Below are 15,344 nucleotides of genomic sequence, written 5' to 3' on the forward strand. Positions count from 1 at the left end.
TGTACATAAGGACAGAATAAAAGACTCGTTTCCTCCAAAAAAAATTATAAAACTGCTTTAAAATTAATTCTGAAGTGAATTTTTCGTGGCGTCTGTACGAATTTTTTGTGGCGTCTGTACGTGTCGTTTGACGGGTCTACGTCGGGTGACCAGTTATCCTCTTACAGCCAACGAAGGCCAGTTTGATAAAACTACAGCCAACGACTGCTTCTTATGTTCCAGAAGTCTAGCAAAACTTAGTTCTAACTAAGTTAAACTAAATTAGAAAAGAATTAGCTTACAGTAATACATTTTTAATTTTGAAACAAGAATTCTTTTCAGTATATTTTTGTAGAAATTCTGGTGCAAAGTTATAAAAATATTATTTAAAGTTAAATCAATCTAAGAATTACAATAGAAATTGAAAACAATAGAAAGAAGTTCAAGATATGAAGATCATTCAACTTTTGGGAAAACCTTAAAAATCCCCAAAATTAGCAAAAATACTTAAGAAAATTCCTACCGCTCTAAATTTTGTGCTTTCATAATGGACATTAAAAATTATAGCAAGCGGATTTTCAAGCCTTCCAAGTGGTAAGAATAAAATCGTAACAGATCAGAATCGAATGAAAGATAGATATCTCATTTATATAAGGAAGCTAAATGCATACTGACATACGAATAAGGAAAAAAATTGAATTAATTACAAAATCAGGAAATATGTAAAGCATGTGTCTTACCCATGCCATAAAAGGAAGGAATGTTTAGCATTTGAAGATCTGAGAATGCCGTTGGTAATCGATACGGAAACATGTTAATTGGCATGAAAAAGTCATATGATAGTGTAAATATATCTGTCTTTAAATAATGAATTAAATAATTATACTTAAACAAATGCGTTAATAAAAGCGGAAAAAGCAGTCCATACTGATTCATACTAATTAATAATACATATCATTCAGACTGTGGAAGTAATCATTAGAAAGCATTCGTTGAGTTTAATTGTTCAACATATCCGCAAAGAATACTCCCCGTAGCACAAAAATATTCCGAAAAATATTTCTACGAGGAACGTTTACTAATATTACTTTTGTTATGACAAATAACATCTGGAAATTAAAGCGAGCCCGTCTGATTAAAAATTCCACCTCATTTCGTAAAATATTAGGTTGTTTCATGTATTTCATAAAAGTGGTGTGGTGTATTTAATTATGGCAAAGCACATTAGGCCTGTCTGCCTAAGGGAAGGGATGCCTTCGTGGAGGACTTTCTAAGGGAAACTGGCTCACGTTATACATGGGGAAAACCACGAAAACACCCAGGCAGCCAGCCCGTACCTCGGATTCGAACCTCCGACAATACTTTGCCATAATTAAATACACCACACCTCTTCTATGAAATACATGGACAAGAATGCAACAACCTAATATTTTACGAAATGAGGTGGAATTTTTAATCAGACGGGCTCGCTTTAATTTCCAGATGTTATTTGTACCAGTGCTTAGCGACTTTACCAGTGTTCAGAGACTTTACCGCTCGAACGCTGGTGGGCCGTATTTCATAGAAGAATGGCTACCATAGACTCAAGGAGGTATGACTTCTATTCCACTCCAAATTTGTGGGCACCATGGAGGAGGGTTGTTCCGAGAATTCCCTACCCCTCTCCCCTACCACCAAATCATACGAGAGGTCTTTTGGCTCGCCATTTGTTTAGATGTTTCTTCTGTGGCAAAGACACTATACATTTGCAAGCCATCTTCGGGATTGGAACCTGGGCCCTTCGTTACCAAAGAGAGCTTCCCTAACCAATATACCGTCTGGTCGGCAAAATATTAGGTAATTTTGGGGAGCCATTGGGTTATTTTTAAAACAAGAGTGATGAAAAATGAGCAACGTCTTCGCCGGGAATCGAACCATGGACCTCTGGCATACGCGTCCAGAGTGCTGACCATTACAGTACGAAAGCATGCTAAGAAGACAGGCGAAATACCTTATATATTCCCCTTTTTAAAGGGCGACTGGGGTTTTAGGGGACCCAGTCGCCAAATCCTGGGTGTGGAGAAACATCATCATCCACCCTTTTAGTTCGGGCGCCACTGTAGAGTCATTAGGTTATTTTTAAAGCAGGGGGGATATATAGTCACTTTACTTATCCTTTTCCGCCAAACTAAGTTAAAGACACTATAAGGAAGCAGGGGTGATGAAAACTGAGCATCGCCTTCCCCGGGAATCGAACCACGGACCTCTAGAATACGCGCCCAACGTGCTGAACACTACACTACGAAAGCATGCTAAGAAGGAGGAAGAAATACCTTATAATTTAATACATAAAACGAGGGATATAAAATCTCTCTTTATAAAGGTTAAGGCTTTCTTTAAAGCATCAGCTAATCTTGTAACTCTAATATTAAAATATTCTTAAAACTATCGCTAAAATTGCATTTTAAATGCCAGCAGGTTGACGCCGTAGTCAGCTTATACAAGCACAGATTAAAATTCAACAACTTTATGTGACCATTCTTAGTGGGTTGCAACTAAAGTGAGAATATGCAGAAATCGGGAATCGATTACTTGATGACGAAAAGTGCTAACAATTAGCGATCTGTCGTGAGGTACAAATATTAAAATCCTCTAAAAGAAGATACCTAATTTTATTCTTAGCTTATCAATATAGACAGGGGCACGTACTACTTAGAGCGGTAATCTATGTAGCCTTTGACCAAAACTAAGTTCTTTCCAAATCGATCAGTTACGAACAGAAAGGCAGCTCTTTACGTGTTAAGACATGCGTTGTAGATAACTCTCTATAGCAATCAGAATCTCTTTTGTATGAGTGGGAGTATATAAGGTATTCTCCCGCCTTCTTATTAGCATGCCTTCGCGGTGTTGTGATCAGCACGCTCGGCGCGCTGACCACAACACCGCCCGTGGTTCGATTCCTGGCGAGGGTATTGATCATTTTTCATCTCTCCTGCTTCAAAAAAGTCCTAAAGTACAAGAAGTCATAAAGAAGTGTTTGAAGGAAATATAGAGAATAAATTAAATTCATTGCATTATACAGTTGTAAAGAAAACAGCGAGCAGTTTCCCTGATGATGATGAAGCCTATGATAAAAAGACTGATTCAGAAACCAGTCATTGGAGTTAATTATTGCTCCACATGATCATTGTTTGTCTTCTTATAAGTCCCACAGGGATAGCATTCGAATTAGGCACTATGTGCAGAGACACTCCCACAAAGACAGAAGAACCTTTATCCTTTCTCGAAATGAAAAATATATCTTGTCCTTTTGTTTCCTTATAAATCTTATAAGCACTTCTTCAGAATTAAACAGAGGCTCTGCCAGCAAAACAAGAAAACTTTTACCATTTTTCGAACTTCTTGGTATGTATATGCTTATAAATTGTTCTTTAACAAGACATATTTGAAATAACTTCGAAAGAAAAAGTTGGCTAAGTGTTCTGCATTTTTGAGACTAATGTATTGCCCATTTACTATGGGGGATTAACAAGGGTGACAAACAACCATTTGAAAACACACCACACCCCTAAATGACGAAAGTGCATCTACAGAGATGATATAATTCTTTTCTCATGACAAGTTTCTAGATTTCAGTGTTCGCTTGTAGTGACATGACAGTGCAGAATCTAATGTAATGTATTTATGTGTCAAGTGGGTTCGTTCTTTGGATAATCTAAAATCAATACCAAGCCTAATCAGTTACTTTTGCGGAAAAACTAGACATACCTTTCCTCTTTCAAAACTATAATAAATTCATTGTTTTGTCAACTTGGAATTCTGATCGCGGAATCTGAAATTAGAGCAGGGATTTACAAGGTGTTTCCGCATTTTGAAATGGTGCAGAAGAGGGGAGAAAACGCTTTCTTGTTGCATCATCAGATTGGAAAAAATGAAAACAAATTTTTAGCAAGCTTTTAAAACATTGTTTTGCAATTAAACATTGAGGTGACTTGTTATTTATTTTTTTAAGCATTATTTCGTACATTTGGTAATATTCATGAAAAACTATTTATTAAATAAAAAAGTAGTTCAAAATAAAAACATGATTACTTTTCAGATATTTGAATTAAATTTTTTGGTTTCGGGGCACCTTCAGAATTAATTGAAAATTGGAAAATATCTAGAAGAAACGTTTTTAAAAAGATGTATTAAGTATGCGCACATCTTTTTTATGTACTATTCCGCTAGAGGGGCGTCATTTAAAAAATGTGCCACTTTTTTGCCGCCAATTCTCGCCAAGTATTATATTATAAAATAATAATAGAGTTCAAAGGAATAAAAAATTAATTCCGTAAAAGGTAAATGTTTTTTAATTTCTTAATTCTTAAAGAAAGTAAATTTTTCTTTTTAATTTTGTAATTTAGAATATTCTACACATAAATAAAAAATATCAAAAGAGAGCGAAATACAATCTAAACAGGTGGCATAAAATTACGAATATAATTCAATATTGCAGAAAAATATTTGAGATTTCGAATATAGTCGACGCCACTTAAGGGGACTCATACCCTTTAAAACCCATAAGATCTTCGAATATGTGACTGTTGCAAGAATTGGGATAACTTATTTATTTTAAAAGCAATGACTTCCAACGTTTTACAGCTGACTACATAATATAGCTGCTTTCTGAAATAGTCATCAGAAAGTGTGTGTTGCTGTTGCCACAAATATTTTGACAATTTAATCCGCTTTTTGACAAAACTTTTCGTCATGTTTCCACCTTGCTCGCACAGTTTGAAACATTCTGTTGCATAATTTAATTCCATATTTAATATATAGCTTTTATAACATTCGGAAATTACTGTGAACCAAAAATTCTAAGAATTTCACGTTAAATTTTTATTTTATTTGGAGTCGAGTTTATAAAATGTATTTTATTGAAAAAAAAAACCCGTAATGTTTCCGTCCATAAAATTTTTTAATATTAAAACATTCATCAGATTTTTGGTTCATTTAAAAAATAGGGCTCATATAAAGAATTCCATCCAATTTCAAATATGTACCATGAACCATTTTTAAAATATCGTGCGCGCAAGGTGGAAACGTGACGAAATATTTTGTCACAAAGCGGATAAAATTATAAAAATATTTGTGGCAACACAAACTTTCTGGTTACTAGTTTCCAAAGCAACTATATTATGTAGTTAGCTGTAAAAAATTGGAAGTAATTGATTTTAAAATTTAAAAAAAAAATCTGAAATTTTTCAGATTTTAAATTACGTCCAAAAGGGCGTTTTTTTAACGTTTTGAGTGTTACCTTTATTTATTAAATATCATGTTCTTTGCACTTAAACCATAAAATTCAGTTCAAGAGCAATATCGCAAAATAATGTTAAATTAAACATATCTTTAGAATTTCCGATATACACAGTCTCGCGAGCTGGAGATAAAAGTATTTTTTTTTCTATATAACGTTGCCATTTCTCGCTTTTAAAGCACTGAGTTTGTAAATCAAAAATTCGTTAAAGTTTTACAAAATATAAAATCTATAATAAAACAAATTCCAAATTTGGGATTTCAAATGCCCATATTCGCAGTAGGATTTCGTCATTCAAAATTCGATGGCTCTATGTACCATTGTTTTATCACAATGCGAGAAATAGACAATCATTTATGCAGATTTTTCATTATTTAATTTCTTCAAATATAATGCAGGACTCTAACATTTTGTGGCAACAGTTTGAAAAGTGAACCGACGTTTATGAGTCCGACGCAAAATGCCAAAACGAAAGCAATAGTCCTTCGGGACTGAAATCCCTTTGGACTAATAAAATATCCCAATTCTTGCAACAATCGCATATTCGAAAGGTGTTAAGGGGTTTAAAGGTGTATGAGCCCCCTTAAATTCTGTCAAGTATGATTCTAAATGGTAGCGAGCAGTGGCCCGTTGATGTTTATATCTCCATTTAGCACTGCCCCATAATCGCTTCACGGTTTGGGTATGGCATCCAGTTTCGGGGTCTACAAAATTATTGCTGTGATTCACAGTGAAATGTTCATACCCAGCATTTCTTAGTTCTTCTTGAGTATATCCTTTTCAGCAGTCTGAAAATATAATTCTACCATCCACTATGTTTTCTTGAAATGGCAGCCATCATTGTCGTAGCACAACGATCGGAAACGTGACCAGAAAACATGCTTTGCTTTACCCGGCCATACGTGCATGGAGGTAGGAAAGGAAGGAGGGGCCAGTCGGCACTAGAAATGAAGCACTACTTTGAAGCTTGGGTCACCAGATGGGGTGTTCTTTGTTTAGATTCAGAAGCTCGCTTCACACGGTTCTGATAGTATTTCGTATTTCGACACACGACAGTTCCATACAAATCGAAAAAGGGACACTTTCGCATGAAAGAAACATTCATAGTGTGATGGATAATAGCAATTTGTATAGTTTAGTGACATTTACGCAAAAATCACATCTTGGTTATTTTTCGATAACTAACAACAGCGCGATTTTGATTATGAATTTGTTTTATAAAATTCTAAGCTGTTGAACTACAAAAATATAGATTTTAAGAAAAATGTTATGCTTAAAGAATGAAAAATACCTTACGGTACATTTAAAATTGTTTACGTCTTTCGATACCCTTGATAGAGTATTCGCTACTTCTATTTTATTTTCCAAACGCCAAAATGTTTTAAATAAAACAAATTTTTTTCACATCCATATATTATTGTTGCATATTATTGCAAAAAGCATGTATCTGCCTTTGACAAAATACATAAATATTCATTAAATTATTTATAAATGTATTTGAAATGAAGAATTTATTCACTTATAAACAACTGTGAAAGCACTGTGAAGAAATCTAATTATTAAATGTATCTAATTTATAATGATTATAAATGTTATCTAAATATATAATAACCTTAATATTGAATTGTAAACATAAGTTGAAATCCTGTTAACAAATACGTTATAAAACTATTTAAGCAAGAATTGTTCGTATTGGAAAGCAATCTGTGTAAAGCAAATGCTATGAGATCCGCACTTAAGAACGTAATAAAGAGTTTTGGAATATGTATTGTTGAAATGAAGGGTAAAAAAAATCTGATAAGTATAATTAAAAGAATTATTTCCCTTATATTTTATATTGACTCAGTTACAAGTTTTAAATAATACTTAAAAAAAAAAAAAAAAAAAAAAAAAAACTTATTTTATTCCCTTTCAGAAATGTTCAGAGAAAGTCAAGTACTATTTAAAGTATTTCGCTCATTCCTAATAATTCTCTAATTTAAAATGAACCGAATAGAGCATTAATTATAAATTGACTTACATTTTTCGATTTAAAAGATGCCTCAGAAGCCAAAAAATCATGTCATATTTAAGAAAGTATTTTAGGAAGAAGCTCTATAAATAGAAAAGAAGTAATGCATAATTTTAATATTAATAATAAACTAAACTTTGATCTTAATTTTTGTACCTTAACCGAACAAAATCGAATTACCTTCATTTTTTTTTTCTAATGTAATTAACGAAAACTTTTGAAAATATTTCATTCAAATTAAACCATTCTGAGAAAACTGTCCTGTGAAAAGTATAGCATTTAATTCCGTTCAGAATGAAATGTTGTTTAAAAATATGTTGTTTTCATATACTTAGGACTCTGTAGTGTTGTAGAAAAAGAAAATATATACATTTATATGTATATTTACGACGTAATTACAAAATATTTACATCCGAACGTGTCAAATCCCATTGAACTCAATGGTAAATGACCCGATGTTTTGGTCACCACGTAGGGATCGCCGGTGCTTCAGAGCAGGGTACGGGAGAAACTTGTTTAGGGCAACTCCATTTTACTTCCTACCTCCATGCATACGTGCAACCCTTCCCCCCGAATACCCATTGTTCCGTAAAAAAGTTGCTTTTCATCCTTAAGAAAGACTTTCGTGTATTTCTACGATTTTGTTGGCTCCACCGATTTTAATTCTTTTACGAGACATTAAACTACACTGTGAAGTAAATTAAGAGAATTTTTATATTTGATCGTCGATCTCCAGAACTACTGGACAGATTTTAATAAAATTTGGTGTGAGCACAGGTTAATATAATACAAACAAAATAAACACTCAACAGTTATAATAGACACACATGTTCGTGTGTCACACTCCCAGGAATCTGAAGGTCTGAAACAGCGGTTGCAGAAGACATAAAAGAAATGGGTTAATAGGGAGTATGGTCCCTTCTTTCAGCCATACAGACCTCACAGCGGGATGTCATACTGGAAAAAAGGCAGTTTATCATTTCCTGTGGCAGTTGTCCCACTCATTCCGCAATGCTGTTTTCAGTTCCTGGATGGTTCTCGGAGGGGGGTTGCGAGTTGCAGTTGCCCTCCCCAGAGCGTCACAAACACGCTCTGTAGAGTTGAGGTCTGGAGACTCGGCTGACCAATTCATCCGGCAAATATTCTCACTCTCGAGAAATTCGTCGACCAGAAGAGTATGGTCTCGCGTCATCGTCCTGTAAGATGAACAAGGGGCCCACTACACCCCGTAAAAGGCGAACATAGGGCTCCAAGATCATCCTACACCTCACACCAGTCACAGAGACTCTGTCAAAGACGTAGAGAGGTGTACGGCCATCCAAGATAATGCCTGCCCAGACCATAACACAGCCACCACCATAATTGTTGATTTCGCGGACATTGGAGGGTAGGTAGTGGGTCCCATATGAACGTACGGCGAGAATCGGTGTTTAAGCTAAAACGGGACTCGCCGGTGAACAGAACGGTCGTCCATTGCTTCGTACGTACAAGATTTGTATTTTTATCTAGAAGCAGTGTTTTTTCCTTCAGTTCAGTTCTTTTCATGCCATTCGATAAACTATGCAAATTCTCTTTTTTTTTCACCAGTGTATTTCCACATACCTCCCTCAAGTAGTTATTCTAATATGCTACCGTATTATGGCTCATTTCTAACTGAAGTTCGCAAATTTCAATCGACGTCAATGTTTTGGCTTCAAACCATGTTTTGGCTTTCAGTCGTTTTTTTCTCACAGCCAAGAGTGTGCGTAACAACGCCGTATAGGTGGTGGTGTGGTGGTGGTGTATTTAATTATGGCAAAGCACACGAGGGCTATCTGCCTAAAGGGAGGGATGCCTTTCGTGGAGGACTTTCTAAGGGAAACTGGCTCGTATACACGTTACACATGGGGGAAAACCACGAAAACGCCCATGCAGCCAGCCCGTTCGCGGGATTCGAACCTCAGACCGAACTACCAGTGTTCAGCGTCTTTACCGCTCGGCCGCTGGTGGGCCAACGCCGTATAGGATCTTTGTTTGAGTCGAAAGTCAACTCCATTGGAATGTTTTGAGAACAAAGTTTATTACAATAAATTATTCCTTTATCCTGAAAGAATCTTATAGTAGCCTATTCGTCATTAGGTACCTTCCAAATTGTGTAATCCATCGTACTTAAAACATGGCGAAATATGACAAAAAAATAACCAGTGACGATTTTTAAACGAAAATTAGAAATATCGAGCCACGATATTTTAAACGTAAATAAAAAATATTCAAAAGAGAGACGAAAGGAATTTCAAACGAAAACTAGAATTCGAGCTACGATATTTCAAACGTTTAATTCTTGAGCCAAGATATTTGGCGTCGTTGGCGCATTTTTAACTGACGCCGCTCTAACGGCCCTTTTTTATAATAATGCCAACAGTTGACAATTTCTGAAATGGTGGTGTATTTAATTATCGCAAAGCACACGAGGGCTATCTGCCTAAGGGGAGGGATGCCTTCGTGGAGGACTTCGAGTCCCGGCGAGGTCATTTTGCATCTCTCCTGCTTTCAAAAAGTACCTAATCGCTCTACAGTGGCGCCCAAACTAAAAAAGATGGTAGATGATGATTCTCCACCACCAGGACTTGCCGATTGGGTCCCCTAATCTCCAGTCGCCCTTTAAAAGGAGGAGTATATAAGGTAGTTCTCCCGCCTTCTTAGCATGCCTTCGTGGTGTAATGGTCAGCACGCTTGGCGCGTAGTCGAGAGGTGCGTGGTTCGTTCCTTTATTTTGCTATCAAGTAGTTTTATCCCTATATACTGAGTGATCTAAGCGGCTGAGCTCTTCAGTAAGGGCCCACCAGCGATGGAGCGGTGAAAGCTGCTGAATTCTGGTAGTTTATTTGGGGGGTTGAGTTCCGGCGAACTGACTGGTTGAATGTACGTTTTCGGATTTTTCCTCGTGTATAACGTGGATCCGAAGCAATTTCCTTTAAAAAGTACACCATGGGCTGTCCTTTGTTTCCTTTTAGTGCCTAATAGCATATAATTTTAATTAGGTCTAAATAATGGCGGAGTACATAATAATAAAAAGATCTGATCAAGAGCAATAGTATACCACCTAAAGAAAAGAGTAATCTAAACCTAAAACAATACCAACTTAAAGAAAAGGGTAACCACCACTGTAGATACCCTGCACCTTTAGTAAACCGCTTGAAACCTACACCTATCCTAGAGTAAAGGCAGGTAAAATTAGCTTGAATTTGAAATTTCCAGTAGAAGACTGATAAGAGTCAGGCTAAATTGAACTGAAAAATATGAGAGGTGTGCTTAGAAACGTATTAAAACTGTTTCTGTAATAACTTATGGGAAAAAGGGCCTAATAAATGAATCACATATGAAATGCTAATGCAGAAAGGACGACGTTTCTTACATCAGACATCTTTGCACGAGATTTCTCAAAGTAAGATTTCAATTAAGGGGACTCATACACCTTAAACCCCTCATGATCTTCGAATATGTGACTATTGCAAGAATAGGGATATTTTATTTATTTTAAAGGCAATTGCTTCCAACTTTTTACAGCTGACTTCATGATATAGTTGCTTTGGAAACTAGTAACCAGAAAGTTTGTGTTGCCACAAATATTTTTGTAATTTAATCCTCTTTGGGACAAAATATTTCGCCATATTTCCACCTTGCGCGCATGATATTTTAAAAATGGCTAATGGTACATACTTGATATTGGATGGAATTCTTTATATGGGCACTATTTTCTAACTGAACCAACAATCTGATGAATATTTTACTATAGAAAAATTTTATGGACGAAAACATTACAAATTTTTTTAATAAAATACATTTTATAAACTCAAAATAAAATAAAAATTTAACATGAAATTTTTAGAATTTTAGGTTCACAGTAGTTTTCAGACGTTATAAAAGCTATATATTAAATATGGAATTAAATTATGAAACAGAATGTTTTAAACTGTGCGCGCAAGTTGGAAACATGACGAATAATGTTGTCACAAAGCAGATTAAATTATAAAAATATTTGTGGCAACACAAACTTTCTGATGACTATTTCAGAAAGAAGCTATATTATGTAGTCAGCTGTAAAAAGTTGATAGTAATTGCTTTTAAAATAAATAAGTTATCCCAATTCTTGCAACAGTCACCTATTCGAATATCTTATGGGTTTTAAGGTGTATGAGTCCCCTTAAATCTTTCATGATATGAACTGACTTCTCTGAAGATGAAAGCAATTATAACAACTGAATATAAAAATACCTTCAATGTAAAAGGACAATTTGTTAACTCATCATTAAACAAAATACCACACTGCTAAATAAGGACGATGTAAAATATTTCCCGTTTTAACTTTCCATTTTTACTCTTGAGAAGCTTCCCATTTTCGTCTTTTGGGAAGCTTTCCATTTTCCGTTTCTTACCTCGTTTTATCAGCTATTAAGCGTTCACGTTCTTCGCACTTAAATCATAAAATTCAGTTCAACAGCAATATCGCAAAATAGTTTTAAATTGAGCATACAGAGTCTCGCGCGCTGGAGATAAAAATGTTTTTTCTGTACAACGTTGCCATGGCTCGCTGAGAAATCCTTGAGTTTGTTAATCAAAAATTCATTAGAGTTTTACAAAATATGAAATCGATAATAAAACAAATTCCAAATTGGGTCTTCCACATGCCCATATTCGCAGTACGATTACGTCATTCAAAATTCGATGGCTCTGTGTAACGTTGTTTTATCACAATGCGAGAAATATACATACATTTATGCAGATTTTCCATTCTTTAATTTCTTCAAATATAATGCAGGACTCTAACATTTGGTGACAACAGTTTGAAAAGTGAAACGGACGTTTATAGTAAACCAACGCAAATGAAAACAATAGTCCCTCAGGGAGAAAGCCCCTTTGGACTTAAAAGAAAAAAAAAAACATGCGACATAGCTTATGAATGCCTATAGGCTTTCAAAGTTTTAAAGTAACAGCCATATATAAAATTTATTTCTCAGCCACACGAAGCCTTTTTAGTATATCCCATGCCCTGCGCATTTTATTCATAACGAGACGTTTAGCCATCAAAGAAGCATATAAAATCTTCGGTAAATTGCCAATGAATTGAAATGAAGATATATTTCAAACGTGCTTATTATTTTGCTTGATTTAGTAACATTTCTAGAAAAACGAGTACGTTGTTGTTATAGAATGTAAGTAAAATAGACAAAAAACTATTTGCAAACAAAAGAGTCCATGAACTTTGAGGTTGAATTCCCAAAGATGTAACACTATTATTAAGTCATTTTCTCCACCCTGAAAACAAAAGTACTGTAGGTTTTTGAAGGTTGAATATGATTGTTTGTCAGTTGTTCTTTTGCGCAGTTTTTAAGTTTATAAAAAGGATTTGAAACAGAATAAACTTCTTTCAATAATATACTATCTTAAGCAGTAAAATTTTTCCTCAGCTCAAAAAATATTGAATTAATCCTATTGTAAATAATGCAGTTCCAATGCACGACTTAAATGACAGTAATTTAATATTACTTTTCTTTTGAAGGTAGCTGATTTTAAATTAACTATTAATTAATTTAATAATAAGAAGCTGAGAAATGGAATTCAAGCTTCCTTTTAGAAAATGTTCAAAAGCTGTTATAAATTACGAATTATATGTTTTGGACCACAAGGAGATTTTCCCGCTTTCGAATTCCTTCCGTTTCGGAACTAGCGGACTGAAAAGGGTATAAGGTATTTCTCCCATTTTACTAGCGTGCCTTCGTGGTGTAGTGGTTTTGCACGCTGGGCCGGTATTTCAGAAGTACGCGGTTCGATTCTCGGCGAAAGAGTTTGCTCATTTTTCATCTTTCGGGCTTCCAAAACTACATGCGCCTATCAAATTTTAAAAATGGTATGAAAAACAGCCTTGAATTGACGTGAGTTTTACGAAAGCTCTATAGATTTCGAAGGGAAAAAAATTCTCGCTGAATATAAATTTATGGCAGAAAAAAAATAAACATCTTATAGTTAGACTAGAAGAGAAACACGCTAATGTGACAATCAAAATCGTAAAAAACAACCTTATATTTAGCGTAGGTATAATGAAACACTCAATCGATTTCGAGGGCAGCTAAAGGTCCCTCCTCATCAGGAGAAAGAAATACATAGAAAGAAGAAAATAGGAGAAGGAGTCACAGAAACACGTAGTGCTTATCAGCACTGCACGTGGTCATAACTAGATTTTTAATCAGAGTTGCACTGGCCGCCTACTTTTACTGAGCCAGGCTGTCTGATCAAGCATAAAGAAATATTAGCGAAGTTAAAATAGGGAGCGAGGGGCAAATGCACATTACGCTCAAAATCTGAACTTCAAATAATGGAAAGCAACCACTGAACGGATTTTTATACCCTCTGGTAGTACCAAGCGCGAGGAGGTAACGCCATCTATCGGCAAAAATAATTGAATTAAGATGACCTTGTCGTGCTTCCATTTTATCCTTCTGTTAGCTATAAAATTACACGGATTCTCCAGAAATTCAATTTTCAAGTCGGTTTCTCCCCTATTAATAAAATTCACCCTTCGATTCTAAAAGATTGCGTTTCTGTCTTGAATTCTTGGGGAATTTATAGTATATCATGTCAGTGTGGTTTAAGATATATTGGCCAAACAAAAAGAGCGTTGAAGTTTCGTATCAAGGAACATGAATCTTATGTCAAAAAAGGCGAAATTAACAAGTCTTCAATAGCGTATCATAGCTGGACTTTTAACCATAATTTTGATTTTGGGTCTGCAAAAATCATCCAAAAGGCTTCTTCCATAGGCGAATTGGATTTTCTTGAGGCTTTTCACATTCACAAAGATTTAGAAAGTTTAGTTAATGATTTGAAGTCCAATCCAGTCCTTCCTAATGCCTTTAAAATTCTACTATCTTAATTCAATTATTTTTGCCGATAGATGGCGTTACCTCCTCGCGCTTGGTACTACCAGAGGGTATAAAAATCCGTTCAGTGGTTGCTTTCCATTATTTGAAGTTCAGATTTTGAGCGTAATGTGCATTTGCCCCTCGTTCCCTATTTTAACTTCGCTAATATTTCTTTATGCTTGATCAGACAGCCTGGCTCAGTAAAAGTAGGCGGCCAGTGCAACTCTGATTAAAAATCTAGTTATAACCACGTGCAGTGCTGATAAGCACTACGTGTTTCTGTGACTCCTTCTCCTATTTTCTTCTTTCTATGTATTTCTTTCTCCTGATGAGGAGGGACCTTTAGCTGCCCTCGAAATCGATTGAGTGTTTCATTATACCTACGCTAAATATAAGGTTGTTTTTTACGATTTTGATCTTATAGTTAATTTAAGTCCTCTTTCATCAAAACCAACAAATTTTCTTTAATGATAAAAATTTACTATTATTATAATTATTAATTATTTACTATTATTATTAAAATTTTCTTTAATGATAATAATTTAATTTTTTCTTTAATGAAAATAATTTACTCAAGAATGACTCTCTATCAAGAATTTCCACAAACTTTTCCTTCAGGTCATCCTAATTCATTCAAATACTATTTCTCATCAACTTTTATTCAATTACTGCTCTTCATTCTCCATAATGAAATACTTTACCCTTTACATATCTTACATTCTCAGCCTCTACTATTCTTATACATTATGTTGTTCATTTTCAAAATTTGTAATGATCTTCTTAAGTATTTACTTATGTATTTATGTTTCATTTACTTTCATATTTATTTAGGTATTATGTTTTTATATATTTAATTCTTCAATTTTTATTATATAATTCTCAAAATTCTGATACTTTATTTGACTTCATATATAACAACATTGTATTTATCTTATTCTAAATTTTTAACTTTTATTTATTGTATCTATTTATGTTTATTATGTATTGTATTATTTATATATTTATTTCTTGATATTTAATTGTTATTATGTAATTATCAAAATTCTAAAATTTTATTGTATTTTACATAACAACACAGTTGGTAGATGATTCCATCAGTTGAGAGTAAAAGCAGAATGTCTTAAAGGCGGTGCAGCTGCTCATCTGATGGTAAATAAATAAATAAATAAATAATAAT

This window comes from Stegodyphus dumicola, chromosome 9, assembly GCF_044657685.1.
Source record: "Stegodyphus dumicola isolate Sdum_Otavi_A_Nest chromosome 9, ASM4465768v1".
In the NCBI taxonomy this organism is placed as follows: Eukaryota; Metazoa; Arthropoda; class Arachnida; order Araneae; family Eresidae; genus Stegodyphus; species Stegodyphus dumicola.